General features: G+C 36.1%; 1 long non-coding RNA gene across 2 annotated transcripts in view; it reads right to left on the bottom strand.

Annotated features, from left to right (window-relative positions):
• Window positions 1–18,220, bottom strand: part of LOC125699655 (uncharacterized) — a 63,508-nt gene that overhangs the window by 12,709 nt on the left and 32,579 nt on the right. The window contains exon 4 of one of the 2 annotated variants that reach the window (XR_007379644.1): window positions 14,361–14,493. The exons of the other annotated variant lie outside the window; for it this stretch is intronic. This is a non-coding gene — a long non-coding RNA (uncharacterized LOC125699655). The remainder of the gene's footprint in view (window positions 1–14,360; window positions 14,494–18,220) is intronic. 2 annotated transcript variants of the gene reach the window in all.

Genomic DNA, 18,220 nt, shown 5'->3' with positions numbered 1-18,220 from the left:
TCACCAATACTTGGCTGGAATCCCTACTGGTATCTTACAGAGTGCACAGCCACACTGGCATTGGCCCTGCAGCATACTGTTCTAGGCAACTAGAGTGACCAGAAGGACACAGCAAAGGCTTGGAAAACACCACCACATCGGAATCGTTTGCTTGGTATTATTTAACTCTTTTGCATTTTAAATGGTGAGATTTTGAACTCAGATGTGTCTTTGTAGCTTTGCATTGCACCTATCAGGACCACACTGTCATTGCCATTAAGAAAACAAACAATTCTGTGAACTGTAATTATTTATAATCCATAATCTCCATTTCTACTAAAATTGATCTAGCCATTATTTCTTAGTAACACCTTCCCAAATGACTGTTGCAGGAATACAGTAATTTACTTCTCTGTAGCTAACAAGGTTACATGCCACTGTTACTTCAAGATGATATATACCATAATATCTACTTTTCCTTTCCTTTTTTTTTTTTTTTTTTCCAAATTATTTAATGTTTAAAGTTTCCTAATAGTTTTCCCCAACCTCTGAAAAAATTACAGCTAGGACACAGGTTTTCTACACTATTTTTTTCCATCCACACCCAAGTCTGATTTGAATGTGAACATACCTAATTACATTTCTAAACTAACTTTGCATTTTAGCTAATTGATTGTGTCCTGCATGCAAACACTACAAATTAAGACCTGTTTACATTTTTAACTTTCTGCCCCTCTATGTTTTTAAAGAAGCCATAAAATTTGTTTACTGTTATAATACTGTGTGGGGGTCTTGACTTTTGCTTTCTAATCTATCTGCATGCTAAAAAAAAGTCACATGTTTCTTCCTTAAGCCTCTTATATCACTTCAGCATTGAGTATCATTGGGGTATTTTAAGTAGCAGCCACATATTCCACTGCTTTCAGTCTTTATTTACACTGTTATTCAGTACTTTCAGAGAAACTGAGCGTGTTAGCATGGTGACAAACTCTGGGGTATTATGCTGTCGCAAACAGATAATCAATTGAAAGGATCAAGTTTGAAATACTCTGATTTGATACAGAATTGACATAAACTAAGACAAATTGGGAGAAAATAAGTATTCTGCATTGGGTTTCAAAGAAGAAATTACAACTCAACAGGAAAAAAAATAAAGAAGCTTGGAAAAAAAAAAAAAGAGAAAAAAAAAACAAAACAAAACCCAAAATTTCAGAACTTGATCTGCCAGAGGTCAAGTCAGTAAGAAATGGACCAAGAGGAATACTAAGGAATACACAGATCTACTGCAGGGGAAGGTAAGAGAACAGTACTGCAATAATTGATCCTCACTTGGCAGGGCAGGAGCAGAGACTCAAATATTTTGTTTTATGAACTGATTACACTCGTGCTTTTAATTTTTTGGCATTAAAATTTCATAAGGACTTTAATGTTGACTTACTGCTCATTTACAATAGCTACACTGATAAAATCGACCATGATGACTCTAAAAGCTTTTTAACAAACTACATGGACTATAAACTAGTCTTCAGAGACTTTCAAATGTAGCAATGTATGCTTTATTAGGACTTGTTGTTCTTTATGACAGTCTGAAAATTGGGTTTTTCTTTATATTAAATTTCAAAGCACTAAAAATCTGTGTGAATAAGGTAAGATGAGGTCTCTTGGGGTCAGCTTACAGATTTCTCCTAATTGCTTTAGATCCTACCACCTCAGTTGCAGTTGAGTTTCCTGAATTTCCAGGATTTACACAAATAAGCCAGAACACAAAATGCTCCATTTACCCTTCTCAATCACTCTGTATTTTCAAGCACTTGAGAGAACCTTCCCTGTGTCTGCTACTGTGTTACAAATGCAAATCACACCATTTCATGGGGTAGATATGCCCCAATTTTGAGTAGTAAGAAAAATCAGCTTTCAGGAAAGAAATAAATAAAATAATCTGAGAATAGCTTTCTCTAAAGTTGACCAAAATTATATTTCTCTTCCAATCATGACCATTCTCTTCATCTATATACTTCCCTCCCTCCCCAAAAAAGGGTACTTAACTATCCCATGGGGTAAAGAATGTATGAGAAACATTTACTTGTAAAACGGGGTTGGGAAAGGCAACTGAAAGACAAGTGGAAAGGTGAAGAGTTGAAATATCTGCTGGAGTCTTGTTTGTTTAAATTTGCAACTGATTACCACTTGCCCACATCAACTGCAATCAACAGTATTTATATTTATCCTTGGCATTTCCTTCTGAGCTATCAATCAAAACATTTCTTTCTGGATTTCATGTTAATGTCCTCTCCTAATCTCCAAAATATGTGGACTTAGAGCCTAATTCAACAACACCTCATTAAAAGTAAGAAATACTGAGTAATTGAGCAGATATGGGTGATTTTTTTTTACTTTCGATACAAAGCTGATCCATTCCTTTAGAGTCCAGGTAAACTGAAGGTTTACTGAGATCAAATTTGCTCCAAATACTTGGAAACTTACTTTTCTAACAAGAAAATATTGGAAGACTACTGCTTTGTACATAGCAATAAATTTCCAAACCCCAGTTTCTTTTGTTTCCTGAAAATATGACTTTAACTGGAAATACACTTACGAAGCTTAAGCTGCAAATCCATCCACTCATCCTGCCAACCTAAACACGTTCCATTTTTACAAGAATCCATTACACATGAAAAAAGCTAGTAGTTTATACAGAGAGATTTAAAATACACATTCATGCTTGATTCACATATTGGATTTTTTAATTATTTTGTTTAAACTCCACTAAGCCATTTCAGCAACTACTCAACACTGCTGTCCAAACATGAGCATAGCAGACCCTACTACTGTCGAAGACCGCAAGCACCCCCAGAGTGTTTCCCATTTGCAACAGTTATAAGACATTTCCCTTATCTGGAGAGACGATATTTTCTTATGTGCATTTACTTTGCACCTGCAAGCATACAGGCTCACAGCCTCCTAGTTTGATCAGTTTTTCAAAATGAGTTGGAACACACAAAGGAATGTTCAGTGAGTTTCTGAAATCGTCTGATTGTCCTAGGGCTCCCTGTTTGTATGATATTCCACTCCTGATAATGTACTGAATTATTATTTTAAATACAAATATACAGAACATTCAGGCTGATAGAATCTTATGAATGACTTTTTAAAACTTAAAAGCCAGGCAAAGACTTTGCATTTAAATTGATTTTTTAAAAAGGGTTTCCTGAACAGCCCTGTTTTCATGACCATACTTAGTGATACCTACCTACGAAGATACCATAAAGTATGGGTAGCCTAAAATAGAATGACATTCATTTACATACAAATGAACTCATTACTATTGATTTTTTTTTTAAACCAGCTGTTGATTCAAAATTTTAAAGATGTTTTATTAAACTACAGAAAACATTAAGTGATGGCCATTCTGCTATCAGCGACTGTTATTAATTCTTTGTACTGCTTTTTAATCTGCATTTTAGTAACCGTCATTCCATATGTTGATTTTAATCAAAACTTCTGCATCTCAAATCTTACTCCATGTTAGAAAGTATTTACAACTGTAAAGCACATCGTATTGACTGGTCTCAAGAAGTTTTAACTACGAAATGACAAGCTAACAAAATATATACTCATATTTTAATGGAACAAATATGTTATACTTCCTGTCAAGGAAATACGTATTCTACCCATCGCTTAAAGCAATATCAAATTTACAGGCAATCTCTGCTGAAACCTCCTTCAATAAACATTGACTTCAAAAGGATTAACATACATCTTTTCAGAAGCCAGCTTTTAATCAATATTCCAGGTTTTCTTTGAAACAGCAGGATCTGACGTTTTACTCTATAATTTACTGTATAGCAGGTAAAATGCTACTCCCACTTCCAAAACACTCACCTGGGTAACTCTGGAAGATAACTAATTCCTCTGTGCCTTACACGTTTGTATAGTCATTATCATTCTGTAAATGACTTTTATTGGATTCATGTTGTAGCTGGTGGATTCTTTACATGGCAATAGCATGAGAAGGCCCAAGGGTCATACCCTGGCTCAGGAGAAGATCTGCTGAGAAATACCAACCAGAAGGGCATTGCATACTTTCAGTGCTGCTGTCAATAGTTTCCTTTGCAGATGGGCAAACTAATTAAATGATTATTGGTCATTTAATACGAATACATTAAAACTATATAGAGAAAAAACAGAAAAATGAAAAAAAAAAATCTATCCTAATGCAGCAGTACAGTAACTGGATATGCGCAATAACCTTGACCACAGTGCTGAAAATTATCCCTCAAGAAATAATGTCCTCCTGAGCTGAAGCTAGCTGAACAAGGACTATCGTGGCTCGAACAACAGAATGAGGATGCCATGAAAGTAATTGCAGGTAAATGGAGAGGAATACTGACTCCCAGCTACCAAATCAGTGTCCTTTGCCAAAAGTTCCCAACGATGACCGGAAGCCCTTCATGTCACGCAGCCACTTTCATCCTACAGACACTAGATTTTGTCCCTCCTCTCCCATGCCCACAAAGCCCAGCTCATCCTCTTGCCATACTCACACCTGTCCTGCATCTCACCCACCGTGCATTGCTACATTCCTCAATCTTAACCTTGACAGAAGGCAGAGCACAGCCTTTTGCCACTTTGGGACACAATTTGTTTAAGCAGTGAGTTGGCACACAAATCAAAAAATGAACAACGCAAGACAAAAACAAAACAGCTTGGTTCTTGCCAAATGCTGACTAAAAAATAGCCCAGCTTGAGGGCCTAACCACAACATTTCATAGGGATTTCAAAAGGCAGTTTTAGACACTGACACCATTTTTTCATGCCAGATTTTGATTATTACAAAGTCGTAGCAATGTACAATCCGACTGAGATATCCTCTGGACTATAAACCTTCCCATCACTGAGCATGAATTAATAATTTCTAAAGTGGCGGATTTTAGTTTAAACGTTGCAGCACATTACTGTTAACATTATAGCCTCTGAAACTGCAGATTGTGTACTACTGTTCATGAGTTTCCTTCCTGCAGAGTTTTTGGAGGAAACAAGCATTCAAGAACAAAGCATTGCTAATTAGCTTGGAGCCTGCCTGTCTGAAGGGGCCATCAGTAATGAAAAATGAGACGCAATCATTGAGAGACTTCAAAACAGAAGAAATTGGCAAGAAGAGCACAGCAAACCAAAACATAATTGTGTTTTAAATATTGCATCGACTTCGAAATTAAAAATATATAAATATAGCAAAATTCTTTAACAGAGATGATAAGCATAATTGGAAGGTATATCGAGCTGATTAACACATTCAGACAAATCCTTTCTATTCTGAATACATTATTCTTTTGTTGCACTGGTGGGTAAATAGCTAGCTCTAATTTTTTAACACTTTTTAATGAATTAGCCATGCTAGAAAACCATTGAGGGTATCAACAAAAACACAACTGAAATTCCATCTTATGCATTTGAAATGCATCTTGCACAGGTTTGACTGTTTGTCTTGTAGATGATTTCTCATATGCATCAGAACATAACACTGAACCAGTAAGAGAGGTTTCTGCAGTGTTTAACAGAACATTCCAGAGCAGATGCAGAGATTTACATGACGTGCACTTAAAATGAAAGATGGCATCCAGGTATTACACTTAAAGATGTATTTATCTTCACACCATCGTAACTCCACAGTGATAAACCAAAAAAAGTGTAACAGAAATCCCAAATCTGATTACCAATGGCTATGTAACAGAATCACGTACTCCATTTCAAGGATCAATCAAAGAAGTGCTTGCAGATTTTGATTACAGTGGAACCCAAGCACGCAACAGTGGTCCAGCATTTCTTATGGTCCTAATACACGTGCAATCATCCAGAGAACCGTCTCTGAGAAACTGTTTGCATTCACATAAAAGGCTGTGGTTATTTAGACTATTTCCAAAGACACAGAATATTCTAGGTTGTTTTTTTCTCTCTCTCTATGCTAAATTTCTCAGTACAATTAACAGCAACAACAATCTTCACTGCAAGATATTTGCTTATTTTATGTTCATACTATCCCCATAAGAGAGAAGTGTTGTCAGAATCTCAGCAGTGTAAATTAAAATATTTCCACTACATTTACTTTCCAAAAACATTCTCTTTGAGCAAGGATTGTTGCTCTTGATGAATAAAGCAGCCATAAGTCGGACTAAGTTTGAAGAGAAGACACTTTCCATTTCACTGTACCTTATAATTTAGAAATATCAATACTCATTCCATGTTAATGGACTGTGCCAAGGCAGACATCCAAAATAACAAAAGAAAGTACTGCGGTAAATTCTGAAGTTCCAAGAGAGAAATCAGGTGTTAACAAAAAACTCACATTTCAATTATTCAGAAAAGAGCTATAGGCACGTATCAATATCTACATTATTTATTCAAAGCTTAACTTTTTAAACTTAAGTTTGACTGTGACTGATTGTCTGAGAGATAACTGGTAAGTTGGAAAATCCATATTATTAGCATGAAAGAACATAAAATCTTTGATTTATAAACAGTTTAGGAATAGACAGGAGAGGGAAGTATTTAATACAATCTTTACACCTACTTAACACAGAAAATAGCAAATAACGTAGAGAAAGTGCTTCCATGAGAATGGAGAGATTTTTATTCCTTTTTTTTTTTTTTTCCTGAGAGTATATGGAAGTAAGGAAATTGAGAGCAAATTGTGTTCTATAAAGTTTATGCACCACATGTATTTTATATTTACAACTCTCTGGCTTCTGTCACCTTTTATTTCAGAGTCATTGTGCCAGTTCTTTCCCTGCTGAAGGGCACACACACTGGCTTGCCCTTCCTATACAGCTAGCACAAAACAACAGTCCCCAGGCTCCAGAACATATTTTCAGAAATATCACATAGCAGTATTTATGTACATATATATACACACATAGATGCATCATACATAAGCACCTCACATAACGGGTCATTAAATTGGATGGAAACAACAGAAAGAGAGGAATAAAGTAGAATCTGTAATCCAGTATCATTTGCTTCAATGTAATGGTAAAATACTATAGAGTATTTCTGTACCAACGGAAAAAAAAAATGTAAAAACTGGAACGTTGACAACTTCACTGAGTTCAATGAATAACTACTTGAATAACTAGTTACTACTGTTGCTTATTTTTTAAGATAAAAGGACCAGTAAGAATCCACATTCATGCATTCATTATTTTTTAAACCAGGCATTTCCAATATTCAGCTGACTACCCACGTAACCTACAATAAAGCATTCTTCCTCTTTTCCTTTCAATAGTAGTAATATCTCTATTCAAAAATATATGTATATTATTAAAATACACATGATTACAATGAATTCAAAGAAAAGGCAGAAAGTGCTTTCAAAATATTCTTCTAGATTGCAAAAGAAGTTAGTTTTACAGAAACCTTGCCATCTAGGAAGAGCTATCATTAAACAACCATCTACAAAATCTAATCTATGCTCTGTTCATCTTCATAAATTCAAAGGCTGGAATGCCTATCTTCTGTGCAGAAAACAACAACTCAGTATTTGTCCACGAATGGAAGCACAACAAACTTTTTGACAGAACTGCTTCTTCATTTTTACTTGCTGATCAAAGAACGCAAAGAACAAGGAAGGTAAAGCTGCACAATACAAGTTCCAGTGGCTAGGCTATGAGGAATCCCTCACACTGCCTTCTCATCCTACTTAAGACATTATGCAAATGGACACACAAACAACGACCCAGAACACATGCTGACATCTTTTAGCATACAATGTTTAAACAGTTAAGAAATACTAACATTGGTTCTCTTCCTTAAGTCCGCAAAAATTCTTATGCTTCACCAAAAGAAAAGAGAATTATTTCAAACCATTAAGAGATAAAGCAAGGAAGTAAATAGCTGTGTACTGTTTGCAAGATTTCAGGCAAAAACTGACCATAATATGGCTGATTTGAGGAAACTGCACCATGGGGAAAATTGTGGTGTTTGTTGTTGCTCCCTTAAATTGCAGGGATTGCATTTTATTGTGTGTACAGTTTGCAGAGCAACATAAAACATTTTCAGCTGAGCCAAATTTCTGGACACTAGCAGTGCATATTAATTAATAAAGTGCTTGATTTAAAACACAGCAGCCATTTCATCATGAGAAGGTCCTAGTAGTAAAAATTAAATAATTCAAATGCAAGTAAGCATAAATCTACATCCTTCAGAACACCTTCCTGTACATTTATGTTGTCTCTGTAGAGCTAGACTATCTTAGAGTGACTCATATCAGAGACAACATACTGGAATGAACAGATCACTCCTCCAAATGGAAACTCGAAGATCTCTATAACGGCACTCTCTTCCACTGGTGCAGAAGTTTTGGTGTTATCCCACGGGACCCAAAATAACCCTGAATACACTATCAAGAAATTATGATATAAACAACTTCTTTTATGAAAAATGATATCATTCATACTAATACCAGTAGGACAGTTTTGCTTCATTAAAAATGAGATAAAATATTTTATCATTGACGGAACTTTTATGATTGCAAGAGATACACGTGGGAAATAACAATTGAAACCATTTGCAGATAGTAATGCATTTACTAATTGCTTCAATTCTCAGGAAGTGGAAAAATATCCAAAAGTTCCTGGCTTTAATCTCCTTCTTACTTCAGTTTTTTGTTAATTAGATATCAAGTAAACCTCTGTACAATATGACTGTATGGTCCTCTGATACTCTGCTTGTAATACACAAGCACTTCCTTACGCCTCCACTTGTTTCACTTTAGAGAATGGCGTGACTAATTTGGGTGTATTTTGTATATTAGGCAAAATGGCCATTTATTTGGGAAGAACTACATTTTTCTATCTATATGAACAAAATTACTTTTCCTATGAGAAACTGTTAAATATGAGAGAGAACAAAAAAATAGTCTGTTGTTAACATGCTATTTAGGTTCTCGGTGAGGTTCCATCACATGTTACTGCCATACTATTTCACTGGAAAATCTGTTTTGAGTCTTCAGAGAAGCAAGCAACTAATCAAGTACATGCATAGTATTTATTATCAAGTACATGCATAGTATTTCCAATAACACTGCTGAAAAACAAACTGAAATTTGAACTTAAGTGCTATGAAAGGACTAAGTTTCCTGATAAAGACACAGAAAGATTACAGGATTCTTATTCATTTTCTGAGCATCTAGATATATGTTTCTAATGTTCACTTGTAGGTTAAGAGAGGTTGGTTTGTTCAATCAGTGATAAACCTAAAAAAAATCTTTTCACAGAACAAATTTTGAATACAGTGAAAGGTCATCAAGAAGGCTAAGCCTTCAAAATGAAAGCGTTATGCTCTTTCTTCCCCTCCTGAGATTTATCATCTTGAACTACTGCAGGTCCTCAGACTCTGAAGATAAGGAATAATCCTGCTCATATTTTTGTACTCGGAGGGCTTTTCCTTTGTGGACATGTAAAATTAATCATTTTGCACTACACTTTTCAGCAAGCATTACATTTCTGCTCCAAAGTTCATGTATTTCCTCCAAATACTTGCTGGAAGTTAAGGGAGTTCTTAAACAGTGGCACTTCATGATCTGATTTCCTGCTCCCTGCCCCCTTCATATGTTATGGTATCATTTTACCCTAAACATGCTTGGGCTACCCAACTGCATTACTTACAAGAGCCCAAATATCTAATAGAGTAACCTAGCACTTAAACACACAGAAGAATCTTACTGCACTCTAAAGGAAATATGAAGGAAGTAGAAAAGAGGAGTGATCCATACAAAATTTAAATATCACTGTACAGAAGAAAAATAACCTTAAAATCATTAACGATAATGAAGCAAAACAAATTTCTTACAAGAACTAAATTGTAAGAAACATTTTAAATTGAGTGTCTTCTCAGAATAAGTTACTCTTCATGTTCAATAAAACACATCTTTCAAGACTGACTAAAGACTATTCACGTTTCAAACGCTAGCTGTAACAGTAACTATAGATGTCGGCTGTTCAGTACTTGAAATCTTGCATTTGGTGGTAGGGGTTTTTTGTTGGCTTAAGTTTTGTTAATTTTTGTTTGAATTCTCTGAAAGTGCCAAAACGTTCATACCTCATCCATGTCTCCAAGAGATTTAGAGTATTTGGAGTACTTCATTTCCCAGCCTTAATCTCTCCTCTTTTTTTTCCACCATTCCAACCACATGCTTTGGATTTGATTTTTGAAAGTAAAAATAACTAACGAGGAGAAGGCCCCATCAGATAAGGACTGGGAACATGCTGATGTTTTAATCTGAGCAGGAACAAAGCAGAAAACATTTACCTCCTTGCTCCTCAGTGCAAATGTTTGTTTTTTTTGTTTTTTTGTTTTTTTTTTTCCTAAGTGCACTCAAGAGAACTGTGAAATAGAAGACATCTGGGCAATCAAGTTCTGCTACTTTTTTCTCCCTTACACTTGCACTCCTTACATACCTGCAGCCCACAGCTCCTGGTTGATTCTGTCAACTTACAATAGGAGATAAAACGTTCACAGAACATCAATGGATTGCAGTTGTATAAAGTAAGACCTTTATTTTCAGGTTTCTGTTAGTTTTCAATACTAAGTTCCTTTATGTTTAAGTTTCTTGCCTTTTTTTGTAATTTTATGCACTTAACAGAAAAGGTGTTTTTTTTTTTTTTTATCAATTCAAGCAAATTCTATCTCGGAGAAAGTAAAATAACACATAAAATTGCAGTTGCTAATGCATTCAGATATAAGAGCTCTAACATTTCCTCAAAGGAATTTCAATTTCATTTTTCAGGAAATCACAATAGACATTCAATGTTGTGAGACAAAATCCCATGGAGAATACTTCACCTTTGTTTGTGCTTCTGAGGCTGTAGGTATTATCATATAAGAGGTCTGTGATTTTGCAACTACTGTTTCACTTGGGATAAGAACATGTTTATGCACATCCAACAATTTATTCTTGTTTCTGCAATATTAATCACATATAGCAAAAATATTCCACCAGAATGATAGAAACAGAAAGGCTCCATTAAATAGCTTTTATTTTTAAGAATTGCAGGAAAAATAAAGCACTTGCACTAAGAACAACAAATTACTCGCAATACTACCTGGGAAGGATTTAGAAGAGACAAGGGAAGACAGGCTGAGTGCGCCTGCTGGCTGACCCACTCATATTCTAACACCCACTCAGCTCCTAACACCAGGATTGGAGTATTACACTCAAGCAAGGCCTGGGTGATCTGGAAGATACACACACAGCCAGTTTCATTTAAGATGTCCTGTTCCAACTACACTGGTTTGTGTTCTTCAGTTAAGACCCCAAGCACTGAAACAGAGACTCCTTTTGAAATGTGTTCTAGATAATCTGAAAATCACAGCAGAGTTCCTTGATATCTGATCTATTGTATAATGCTGGAATTGAAAATCATGGATATGTAAGCCACAAATTGCAGATATCTACAGTTTTTAAAAAAATACCACAATAATATATTTTAGTATAGGGTCCTAGGGGTTAGGAGGCTCTAGTATTAAGCTGAGCAAACCCCTGCATAGATCTTAGCCTCAAAAGAAGCTCAATCAGAAAACTCTTGCCTGAGGAAGTTCAGGCAATAATATTTTCATTTAGAAATAAACATTCCACAGGTTATTGAATAACAAAGTAGGTGCTACAAACATGAGCAAACCCTGCTGTACAGAACTAGGGATGTCCTCTGCAATGGGATGAATGAGTTTCTCAATGTTTTCACAAGACAGCACTCCTCAGCAGGGATTTGTATCCCCTCTACATGAGAAAATAGCACAAAGATCCACAAATGCAAACCCAGGAAGAGCATGCTTTAAGGAAGTTCTCATGAAAGCAACATGTCTTTCATTCAGATACACACAGTGCTATCTACAGCCCAAAACTGTAGGACTTGCTCTGCAATAACTGTTTCTGAAATGTCAATAGCTCAATTAAATGAGAAGGGGAAGCTGGATATGAGGAAAGGGGCCCATATTTTCCAGCTGCATGATCGAGACATGCAGTGCAGTGCACATCAGTCTTTTCTCATGTGCTTAAAGGTTACTGTAACCATTGTGTAATAAAACTGCTAAGTTATTGGGACGCTATGTCCCAGTGTGGTGATTAGCCAAGCCTGTTAGCAGCTCTGAATGCTTCAAACTATAACAATGAATATCAGGATTAAAAGAAGAGAGAAACTCATAATATCTTTCACCTTGAAGGGACAGTAAGCCTGAACAGTTCTGTCAGAAAATATATTTTCCTTTCAAAAAGGATCCTAGAGAATTCAATAACGTCATCACAGTAAAGTCATAGTTGCCAAGGATGACCTCAGTCCCTTCTAAAACATCAACTTTGCTCAAATTCAAGTCAAGTTTGTGTTCCTTTACTCAGTCTCAGGTCTCTGCTGCTAAGCAACCATAACGCACGGAGTCACACATTTGCTTTCAAAATGCAATGATTAAAACATCATATGATCATCCTGCTCCACAAAAGTAATTCAGCATTTGCCAACTTTTAATAACTGATTACAGCCTAATGAGGACACACGTACCTCCTCTTGCGCCAATGGAAACAAGATAGAGCTTGGTCTATCAATTTATGTATAAGTGGGCTGCTCCAAAAGTAATGAGTCCTATTTTATTCTGTTGGCCCACTGTATCAGAGGTGGATGTTGGTGGTATGGCAGCAGAGGCTGAACCTTCCCACCAATATCCCATTACATTTTGTTTCCATGTAACAGATGGCAGCAGAGGGGCAGTCTGGTAGAATGGTGTCTGACATGGAAACACAGAAAGAGCATAGAGGTGGAATTGAATTCCTCCCTGCAGATAAAATTGCATCCACTGACATTTGTTGATGCTTGCTGAATGGTTATTGAGACCAAACAGTGGATGTGAGCACACTGAGTAGGTGGGTGATGTGTTTCAGCAGTGGTGACAGTGAGTCACCTCCACTGGTGCAGATCTGTATGAGCATGACACACAGGCTCTTGCTAATCACTGGCAGAGCTAGTGGTGGTGGCTATGTTGAAAAATAGTGTTTTGTAGTTCTATCAAACAGTGTCATTGTGCTTTCTGTATCTGTTGTAGATCCCATAAAAATAAATATGAGACATTACTTTCAGTTTGATCTACATACGTAAAAAGTTGACCAAGTTATGCTTGTTATGTTTTACCTTTCACAGTAAGATGAATGCTGAGTTTCCTCCAAATATTTATTACTTTCATGGACCAGTTCCAACAAAAAAGAGAAAACCATAAAAAAACAAAAAGCCCAGCAAGTTAGAGGAAGACTTTAACTAGGTCTACCAATTACATGAACACTGGATAAAACTCTTTTAATAAATAAATCCAGCTGTGAAGACAAACTGCAGAACTAAGGCAAAAAATACCATCATGAAGCAAATTAAGCATGATTTTGTGCAATTGAGCCACGTTGAACCTCAAAACAAATGGAGGGAAAACAGTGAATTACGTGTAATTCAGCGTGCATAATGCAGTTCTACCTTTCAACTGCCAATTTCTCCAAATGGTGTAATTTTTTTTTGTTTTATTTTGTTTTGTCAAACACTTCAATTTTAGAGATTTGTAGAAAGGTTTACATAGCATTATGCTCAAGAAGTACATCTCAAATCACTTGTTTTTCTGCACTTTTTCCTAGTGAAACTTTACTTAAGGTAATTGGAAAAATTCTTTGCACTCTGAGCTTAGCTCTTTGCCCTCCGCATTGTTTTCCCTGATGCTGCAGCTCACCTGCTGTTACTTCCTCACTGTTTCTCTAGTTAAACTTGGACTGTCTAAGAGCTCAAAACCTAACTAGTTCTCACTGAGCCCATTCAGAACTGTACAACATATCTAAACTTTGCTTCTCAGTAACCCTAATTCTGGAAATGGGATGCAAAGTCCCAGATTGGCCCTACATAAACCCAACAGATCTGCAAGAGTATTTTTGGTTTTGTTTCTGGTTCTGTCTTGCACACAAACTATAAAGGTCTTATTCCTCTTCATGAGACATACTCACCTGGAGAGAACATTGTCATTTGTGTCAAAATGAAGTCTGATTGCAATACCTCTACTGTCAGTACTGATAGCTTTCTTACAATTACCACGTCTATCTACTGCTACAGTTAAACAAGCCAACGTGCATTTTGATCCATAACAAAATCCTATTCCAGACAGATTAATGCAAAAGAGGACTAGAAATGACATCTCAGCTGAAGGCATGTTATAATTCTACAAATATTTCAATGAATACCAGAAATAAAATGTTTTTATTTGTTGTTGTTGTTTTTGCAGATTTCCCTCTAATTGTGAACTGACTTTTATAATAAATTGCAATAGAGCTGCACCACGAGTACTTCTCCCACTACAAGTCATAGAAATATTACCTGAAAAAGAGAATGCTTCAAAGTACACGCCTGGATGGACACTACAGCATTCATCCCCCAGTTCAGGCTTCGTAGATTAGCTGTTGTCCATTATGTTACTAACTCAGATATTATTCTTGACATAGCCAGGACACTAGTAAAGATAAATGTAAGTTTTTAAAATGCTATAGACTTTAAAATAATATATTTTTACAAAGAGAGATGTCACACTGCCTAATTCCATGCCCAGAATTAGATTTAAAGAATAAAAATAAATTGAAATATCCTGAGACATCGGTGAAATCAATGGCAACAGTCAATAAAACAGAGCCCCACCCCCACCACCAGACACTAAATCAGATCAGATGCCTTTTCTTCTGAAAACACTTATTGTCCATTTTCTCTGGACTTCACATGTTACAGGCAAATAAAATCATGTAATTTTGCTTCCCTCAAATTTTCTCAAGCTATTCAGAAGCTTATTTTCAATGGAAAGATAGCTTAGGCAGTTAAAACTATACGTTAGTCATGATAATTTAATTATTTTTCTATTGATCATTTTTATTACTGCATTTTGCACTTCATCTAATTATTTATCAGCTACTGTAATGAACTTCTACTGCTTTATTGCATTATTTTGTAAACAAAGTAGCAAACTACAAAACTGGAGCAATAAAGTTCCTATGATTTAGCAATAAGGCTGAATTTTAATTAAGTTATGGGAAGATGGTTTTGAAGACACTAAAGCAGGATGGTTTACTCAATAAAGGCAGAAAAAGCAGTTCATTCTTGCCTAGCAGAAATGAAAAAGTGTCTTCATACGACTTAAAAAAAAGAGAAAAAGTAGATACAACTTTCAGAATAATGAATACAGATATTGTATGGTAGCTCTGTAAAGAAAAAGAAATGAACATTCAAGCTGATTCCCTTGTTATCAGCATTTCTTTAAGCCATTATCCCCCAACAGAGACATTCACAAAACTTACAAGGGATGATGATGGATGGAAAAAAAAAAGAAACCTAAACCCCAAAATACGTAACCCCAGATGGTCCTAAAACATTAATACATGCATAACATCTATACAACTTGGCATTTCTGAATACGCTAGGAGATATTTCAGCTTCACACTTCTTTTAACAATATATTTGAGATCTGTAATACTTGTAGATTTTTAAGACTGTTTTCTTGTATTCCTTATTACTTGGGAAAGCTACATAACTGTATTTCTTGTGTAGTACTGTTTTTCTTTTGGCTTGTGCACTCCACACTGGCTCCAGCACAGTTCTGGTATCCAGTTGGCCCCTCACTGGACGCAGTGTTCTCTCCTGTTTACAACCTAAGGTTGTAGGCTTTGCATTACAACCTAATCCCTCAACCCAGAGAATGGGGCCATTTTCTCTGGACACAAATTCACTCCCTGACACTCCACAAGAGGTCTGTAGGTGTTCAACTGAACCACAGGAAAGCTCTTTCTGTGTTCTACCCAATTAATAAGCTAATTTCTTCTCCTCAATTAAGACCACATTAGTTAGATTTCCCTTCAATGTATGTTGAAGAGTTAGCTTGTCTTTGGAGCAAGCTGGAGAGCAGAGCAAGCAGGTAGATTCAGCTCCTTCACTCTCAACGCAAATCTCAGAAGAGAAGCCCATGACAGGATAAGGCAGTGCATACTCTATCTCTGCAGGAAGCATACCAGTTTCTGTAATGCACAGCTTTTATTCCTCACTAAATATACACCTAGTACTCAGCTGGCATACATTCAAACTGAAGTTATCGCAGAAATGAAGTTCTGATTAAAAAAAAACAACAACAACAACTATTTCAGCCTAAGCAGGGGTGTCTCCATTCTAAAAATAATGTCTTATGATATGGCTAATTTCATGCAAATCCAACCACGTTAGAGAGTCTTATTTAGAATTTATTTTACTTTTATTTATTTTCTCAGCAGTTTCTTTCCTCTATTATTCAAAAAGGCATTCCACTTTACTTCAGTTGTAGAATAAAATTCCTGGGTTCCATGAACCTAATTTACCTTCACTCTAGATAAGAGAAGCATGAGATTATTTTTGTTAATAGTATTTCCCTTTAGCTTTCTGAAGATAGGAGTAAAAATTTAAATATGATATTTCAGAAAGACAGTGTTCTCCTGACTACACCAAAATAACCCAATTAATTAGGAAGACCAAAGGTTTTTTTGTTGCTCATGCAATGACATTATGGAACTTTTATTCACTTATGGAACAAAATGGAAATAGAATTACAACATACTCCATGGACCAAAACAAACTTGATGCTCTTCTCTCCTAAAAATCATGGAGTACGAGCAATAAGGTATATATGCAGCAAACATGGTTTTTAGACAAACATCATCTTTTCCTAGCAACTACCTCCAGTATGTTAACTTAAATAATTGATGAATCTGCAGAGGAGATGGAAGATAGAAAGCCAGCAGCACCGTGTCCACTATAACACAAACTGGAATGACCAAATGACAGCAATGACTGAGATGACAGATGACAAAATTAATATTAATAAGCACTAGATGTCATTCAATCACTGTCCAGCCCTGGCTACAACAAAAGGTAATTCAACATTAAGCACAGCAGTAGAAGAGAGATGACACTTAGGTTTTTTGTTTGTTTGTTTTAACAGCTTCTACCACTAGCAGGGAAGGGACAAAGTTAAACACATCTGTAAAGTCCCCTTGGCAGTTCTCTCTTCATAAAAGCAAAACAGGTCCTTATCTTCCTACCCTGAAATAGGATCAGAAACCCCTAGGCCTTCCACAACATTGCTGTGGCAGAGGTGAGCAGGGTCAGGCACTGCTGGGCACTCAGCCTTGGGAGAGCTCCGTGTGCTCCATACAGACACTGCAGCTACAGCTATGGTATGACCGTACCCAGCTAGAAGGCATTCATGTCACACTGACACAATGACCTGCTAGGCACAAGCATAGCAGAAAAGTGTGGTATAAATTTAAGCCTACACATATACTGTTGAGTTTCCATATAGGTTAATATTGAAGATCTGAAACTTAGCACAAAAATCAGTAAATACAAACAGTATACAGCTTCTGTGGTAGAGGTTCCCACTGATGTGCACACAGGTATTTCTCCAGTTAGCCTCAGCTTTTCCATAACTGTAAACCTTCCCTATGTTCTGTTATTGCATAAAGCACTCTCAGTGTTTGCATAAGGCCACAAAAGCCAAATATCTACAGCTTGTCTTAGCAAAAAGTGTGCTGCACCTAGCATCTTTTCTGTGTGGATACATACCTATGTATCAGCTACAAAATACCAAGAGAAATGCCATGTTTCTGCAAAGTAAAAGCGAAAGGTGAAAGCAGTTTGCATTAACAAAGCAATGGGACGTACATCTTTTTCAGTACAAGTCAGGAGATGCAGCCAATGGGATTGTTATTGCAGGAGACAGAAAAATCAAAAGAAAACGTTGAGTAAAAGATTAAACAACACTGTTCTGCGTGTCATGGCTGATGGTTATTACTGCAGTTATTTGAAGACAGATAACGCAGAGAAATTATAATTTAGGAATGTGAAGGAAGACATGCTCCAAAATATTAAAGCAACATATATTTTAATATAAGGAGCAATGCATTTTATCATATTCTCCTGCAGAATTGCTCATAGCAGACCCATTGAATAGCTAGGCTTTTAAGAGAAAGGCAAGAAAAGAAAGCAAGAAGTCTATAGGAAGTTACAATTCCTTTAAAAAGCTGCTAATATCAGATATCTCAACTGCAGAGTTTACTCTGTAAGTGCTTTTTTTTTTTTTTTTTTTTTTTTTTTTTTAAAAACAAGTCAGAAGATGCTGGCTAAGCAAGGTATTTACTTCATGCCTTCCATGCAGCACAGAAAACATT

The sequence above is a fragment of the Lagopus muta genome, chromosome 13 (genome assembly GCF_023343835.1).
Source record: "Lagopus muta isolate bLagMut1 chromosome 13, bLagMut1 primary, whole genome shotgun sequence".
NCBI classification, from domain to species: Eukaryota; Metazoa; Chordata; class Aves; order Galliformes; family Phasianidae; genus Lagopus; species Lagopus muta.
This window is presented reverse-complemented; position numbering and strand designations above follow the sequence as displayed.